Here is a 7,233-nt window from a genome sequence, read left to right on the forward strand (position 1 = left end):
AAATAATGTGATATATTCTAAGGATTAATTAAGGACATCAGGAAAGATTTAACCACACAGCTGTTGATCACAGCATTGAAAACACTAAAGACAGCAGAAACTAACACAACATTGTAATCAACTATACGCCAATAAAAATTTTTAAAAAAGAAAAAGAGACCAGATTTGTGGTTACCAGAGGCAGGGTGTGGGGGGATAATTGGATGAAGGTAGTCAAATTCCAGTTATAAAATAAATAAGTACTAGGGATGTAATGTACAACGTGGTAAATATAATTAATGCTGCCGTATGTTACATATGAAAGTTGTTAAAAGAGTAAATCTGAAGACTTCTCATCACAAGGAAAAAAAATTGTTCCTATTTCATTAATTTTGTATCTATATGAGATGATGGATGTTCACTAAACTTTCTGTGATAATGATTTCATGGTGTATGTAAGTCGAATCATTATGCTGTACACCTTCAACTTATACAGTGCTACATGTCAATGTAGCACATGTCTCAATAAAACTGGAAGAAAAAATTTTAAAAAAACACTAAACATTTAACAGAAACAGATTAGTACCTCTATAATGTACCCAATATAAATATTAGGATAACATTATGTGTTTATGATACATGCTAATGAAAAAAGTAAGTTTGGGAAGGTTATGTCATATTTAATCACATATTTGTTTATATAGACATACAAGAAATTATGACATTGTATAAACTAAATGTCAGTAGTGGTTCTCTCTGGTAGAATTGCAAAATTTTTATTTCCCCTCTTTTTTAAAAATCTCATTATCAATAAGGAACTTGCATTTCTTGTGCATTGAGAACAAAGAAAGTTTTATACCGAAAGAAGAATTAAAATAACATGTGGAATGTTTGTCAGTCCACAAGTTAAGCAAAACTAAAAGCTGTAAAAGTTTAAAAAGAGTGAGAGCTCAGCAGTAGTCTAATATCAATTGAAATAATACCATGGTCATGAGAATGTGAAACAAGAAAAACAAAAACAAAAAACCTCCTGCAAGTACATTACAGTTTGATTGTCATAGTTATATTGTATAGATAAGCAAGAGGTTTATCACAACTAATTGGATAAACAATATGTGGTTTGTAAGGCTCACTTATTCTCTGTGGGCAACTAGCCACTGTCTATAATCTCACTCATCCAATAACTATTTAATTCAAAGTATAAATCCAACAAATAATAAACATACCCTGGAGGGATGAAGTATGCTAAAATCTAAGCACACAGTGATATACTGTCATTTATAGTTAAAGCAGATGGTTGAAAATCACCGACAAGAAAACATTCAATGGAAAAGTAGAAAATGATCAGATTGCATATTGAAAATATTTTTGCAGAAACAGATTAACTAAACCATGATTCATTCAGATATAAAACATCAAAGTCAAACTCTCTCTCTAAATACCTGCATGGCATCTCACCCTTTCTAACCTGTTTTATACCAGAGAACTTTAATCACAAGATGAGGTTGGCAGTATTTCAGAAATGCTGTTCAACAGTGTGAAAGCCTTTTTTTGGAAACTAGGATTAGCTTACCACAAATATGGGTATGTAAAAGTAGGCACTGAGTTATGCAATATTTATGCAAGTGGAATTCTTCCAATATTTTCTGGAATAGAGGTACTTTTCAATAATGCCATTCTGTAGACCAACATCTTAGAGAAAGTGCTTATGAGTATGCTTTTTTTTTAAAATGAGTGTTCTTAAGAATAAAAAGGCAAGAAAGTGTGAGAACAAGATAAATCTCAATTTTTAAGTAACTAATGACTAATTTCAATAAAGTTTATTTAGAAATAAAATAAGCTCAGGATATATTTTATATGTAAGTTCTCTCCACTACCTTTTATCCATTTTCAGATTTACAAGCTTCTAACCTCTCTCCTGCAGTTCACAATAGCAAGCTTGTGTGTCAGGAGTGAACTATCTCCACCTACATCATGTGTGCAGTAAGCCCTCTCCATCACTGTCTCCATCTCTTCACTGTGTATTACCTATTTTCATCTTGAGCCTCTTCAGTCTGATCCCTGATCTGATGGTAGAATTGAACTATATGTCCCCTCCCACCATTATACATAGACCTAAACTCCTATTTTCCTATGTTTCTATTTTTATTAGTTTTTTCTTTTTCCTCTTGACTCCTGAAATCTGATGATTATCTGAAATTCAGTCTATAGCCATTGGTTATCTCTTCAAAAGTCTTCTTTTAGAGAATTTATTCACTCTCAAGTTTTCAACTCTCCATTTGATTCCTAAATCCTAGTCCCAACTGCCAGCTGGGTATTACCATTAAATTATGACCTCATCTAGAATAGAACTCATCATCTCACTCTCTAAGGTCACTATTCTCATTCTTCATTATTTTATTACTGAATTCTAACAATTCTTTCATAGAGCCTCTGAAACCCATCTCTCAATTTGTTTACAATTACCTTTCTTAGGCCATGGCCTTATCATTGATTTCTCTCTGCCTGGTGTCTGACATTGGGTCTCTCAAAAGAAAAGCTAAGATAGGCTTGCATATTGGCAGTTTATGTGGGCAGTGATCCCAAGAAGCATGATTAAGAAGCTGAGGGAGTGGGACAGAGAAGGAGGGAAAGCCAGTCCAAAGATGCCTTATTGAATTGGCCACCACTGTGAGTAACTGATGCCAGGTCTCACTAGGATCTTCTAGTGAGTCTTATGAAATGCATCTCTGGAAATCCACCTGGGACATGAAAGGAGGAAATATTTATTTATAAGATCCTGTTCCCCATTGATTAAAGATGGCTCTGCTGGCAATAACTCCCCTGTACTTCCTGATTGTACATGTATGAGACTATGCATTTCTACTGGCCTTTGAGAAGCTGTGGGCAGGAAGTAGCAGGTAAGTGGCAGGAGCTTACATGAGTTTTGTCCAGTTGCACCTATAAGATGTGGCACAAAGGGAAATGAGTGGCTTATAAAAGGCATATGATATATCTTATTTAATTTGCCGTGTGTGTCTCTTGCCTCTTCAACAGGACTCTAAATGTCTCGGTGGCATATACCCGATCAGTAGAGAATTTTACCAACAAACACTACTGCTACTTCCAGGCTCTGCCACCAGTATTGATGCCAAAGCACCCCCTGCCACAAACACACACACACACACACACAAACACACACACACACACACACACACACACACACACACACACAGAGTTTTTAAAGTCTGTATTTCAAATTGGTTTTTTCATGATATCACTGTGCTCCTATTATCTGGTTTCCTTAAGACCATAGAACATCTATTAGGAAGTCCGGCTAATTTAGTAACATAGCCACTGGCTAAAGAAATATACAAAGGGAGTGGGCTGTCTAAAGTTGGAATGCTGGACTCATTATCCTTCACAGTCCAGCCAACTAACCTAGTAACTTAAGTAACTAACCTAGTAACTTAAGGTTAGTTTTCATTACATTTTCTTATTTTTACATCCTACAGCTTAGACAGATATTTTTTGCATTCTCTAATCTAGTCCATCAAGATGGGTTGGAAGACTTTAGCTGTTATAATGATCTCAAACTATGTTTATGTCCTACACAAATAGAGTTTATTTCTAAAATGTTCTAAAAATGAAAAGTGAGAAGACAAATTAAATTTTTTATCCTCTGGGTGCAATATAACATCCATAGAACTTATCAAGCCCTTTACTTACTTGTGAGTGGTTTTCAAATGTTGAAGACAAGTTAGCAGAATACCTCTCCTAGAGGAAGTCTGGGGAGTTCTTTTGACCTGAAATAAATGTCCTTAACGTTTTTAAGGGAGAAAAATTCAAGAATTTGAAAAATGTATTCATTCACTTAACAAATATTCATCCAGGATTCTATTGTGAAAAAGCACTACAGTAGTCCCCCCTTATCCACTTTTGCTTCTCACAGTTTCAGTTACCTGCAGGCAACCATAGTCCAAAAATATTAAATGGAAAATTCCAGAAATAAATAATCTATACATTTTAAATCGTGTGCCGTTCAGAGTAGCATGATGAAATCTCATGTCATCCTTCTCCGTTGTGCCTGGGATATGAACCACCCTTTTTCTGTACATCCCACCCATTAGTCATTTAGTAGCCCTCTGGGTAGCAGTATTGTGTCCTAGTAACCCTTATTTTACTTAATAATGACCCCAAAGAGCAAGACAATGCTGACAATTCAGATATTCTCTTACTGTGCCTAATTTAGAAATTAAACTTTATCATAGGTATGGATGCATAGGAAAAAACCTAGTAGTAAAGGTGGGGTGCAGCACTACCTGTGGTTTCAGGCATCTACTGGGGACGTATGGGCCATACCTGCCACGGATAAGGGGGACTACTTCACTTCAAAACCTAGTTTTAATCACTTCAAAACCTAGTGTTTATTGTTCTACTTATAAAAAATTAACTATACTCTCTGCAAAATAAATAAACAAACAAAAAACTTAGAAACATAAAAGCACCTGTAATCACACCACTCAAAGAGAAACACTATTAATCTCTTATGGATGTCTAGTGCTTCTGTGGTGGGGTCCTCTTGAAAATGCTTTCATGGGAACAAATCGAAAGTTAAAAAAATTCAAGAATCTCTATTCCAGTAGACTCCATGTTTTCCAGTCATCAGGATTATGTTTTACTCTCCATCTTATCTACCCCAAGGGCTGACACATATTAAGGGTTAATAAAAATGTTTGGGGGGTGCAGTTCCTGAGTCTCATTAAAAACTAAACCAAAACAAAATACATTAATAAGCTCAATTCCCCAGAGTGTCCGCTGTTAAGTGAGACATTTAGAAGGTTTAGTCACATTAACCCCTTCTGATCATAAAGGGACATTCACCAACTGTAAATAGAGTTTCCATATGTTCACCACAAGATGATAAGTTTTGGTGTTTATTAGGAATGGAATTTGGTGGCACAGGCAAGAAAAATCTATACTTAACTGGTTGTTGAAAATCAGGAGTGTGGTATCATTTGAAGCACATATGGTGATGGTGTCAAATTCTCAACACTCCTTCATATCACTTCAATCGAAGAGTAAGACAAAGATTGATTTATTGTATCAGTGACTCATTTTCACATATGATAAAAGGTGACTATATTGGGGGGATCTTCAAGATGGCAGAGGAGTAAGACGTGGAGATCACTTTCCTCCCTACAAATACATCAAAAATACATCTACATGTAGAATAACTCCTAGAGAACACCTACTGAACGCTGGCAGACCTCAGACCTCCTAAAAGATGCCTGAGGGCTACTTACATGCAGAGGCGGGGCCAAAACCAAAGTTGAACCCCAGGAGCTGTGCGAACAAAGAAGAGAAAGGGAAATTTCTCCATGCAGCCTCAGGAGCAGTGGATTAAATCCCCACAATCAAACTGATGTATCCCACATCTGTGGAATACCTGAATAGACAATGAATCATCCCAAAATTGAGGTAGTGGACTTTGGGAGCAACTGTAGACTTGGGGTTTGCTGTCTGCGACTGATTTCTTTCTGATTTTTTTGTTTATCTTAGTTTTGTTTTTAACGCTTGTTATCATTGGTGGCTTTGTTTATTGGTTTGGTTGCTCTCTGCTTTTTTTAAATTATAATTATTTATTTTTAAATTATTTTTTTCTTTCTTTTTTTCTCCCTTTTCTTCTGAGCCTTGTGGCTGACAGGGTCTTGATGCTCCAGCCTGGTGTCAGGCCTGAGCCTCTGAGGTTGGGAGAGCCAAGTTCAGGACATTGGACCAACAAAGTCCTCCCAGCCCCATGTAATATCAATTGGTGAGAGCTCTCCCAGAGATCTCCATCTCAGTGCTACAACCCAGCTCCACCCAACGGCCAACAAGCTCCAGTGCTGGATGCCCCATGCCAAACAACTAGCAAGACAGGAACACAACCCCACCCATTAGCAGAGAGGCTGCCTAAAATCATACTAAGTTCACAGATACACCAAAACACACCACTGGACATGGTCCTGCCCACCAGAAAGACAAGATCCAGCTCCACCCACCAGAACACAGGTACCAGTCCCCTCTACTAGGAAGCCTACACAACCCACTGAACCTACTTCATCCATTGGGGGCAGACACCAAAAACAGTGGGAACTATGAACCTGCAGCCTGCAAACAGGAGACCCCAAACACAGTAGGGAGAAGGAAATGAGAAGACAGAAAAATACACAGCAGATAAAGGAGCAAGGTAAAAACCCACCGCATCAAACAAATGAAGAGGAAATAGGCAGTCTACCTGAAAAAGAATTCAGAGTAATGATAGTAAAGATGATCCAAAATCTTGGAAATAGAATGGAGAAAATACAAGAAACGTTTAACAAGGACCTAGAAGAACTAAAGAGCAAACAAACAATGAAGAACAACACAATAAATGAAATTAAAAATTCTCTAGAAGGAATCAATAGCAGAATAACTGAGGCAGAAGAACAGATAAGACAGAAAAAACACTCTTTAAAATAAAGACTATTACAAGAGACAAAGAAGGACACTACATAATGATCAAGGGATCAATCCAAGAAGGAGATATAACAATTGTAAATATTTATGGACCCAACACAGGAGCACCTCACTATATAAGGCAAATACTAACAGCCATAAAGGGGAAATTGACAGTAGCACAATAATAGTAGGGGACTTTAACAACTCACTTTCACCAATGCACAGATCATCTAAAATGAAAATAAATAAGGAAACAAAGGCTTTAAATGACAACTTAGACCAGATGGGCTTAATTGATATTTATAGGTCATTCCATCCAAAAACAACAGAATACACTTTCTTCTCAAGTGCTCATGGAACATTCTCAAGAATAGATCATATCTTGGTGCACAAATCAAGCCTTGGTAAATTTAAGGAAATTGAAATCGTATCAAGTATCTTTTCCGAGCACAATGCTATGTGACTAGATATCAGTTACAAGAAAAAAATGTAAAAAAAATGAACACATGGAGGGTAAACAATATGCTACTAAATAAACCAAGAGATCACTGAAGAAATCAGAGAGGAAATTAAAAAATTCCTAGAAACAAATGACAATGAAAACACGATGCAAAACCTATGGGATGCAGCAAAAGCAGTACGAAGAGGGAAGTTTATAGCAATACAATCCTACCTCAAGAAACAAGAAACATCTCAAATGAACAGCCTAAACTTACACCTAAAGCAATTAGAGAAAGAAGAACAAAAAAACCCCAAAGTTAGCTGAAGGAAAGAAATCATAAAGATCAGAAG

The sequence above is a fragment of the Physeter macrocephalus genome, chromosome 8 (assembly GCF_002837175.3).
Source record: "Physeter macrocephalus isolate SW-GA chromosome 8, ASM283717v5, whole genome shotgun sequence".
Taxonomy (NCBI): Eukaryota; Metazoa; Chordata; class Mammalia; order Artiodactyla; family Physeteridae; genus Physeter; species Physeter macrocephalus.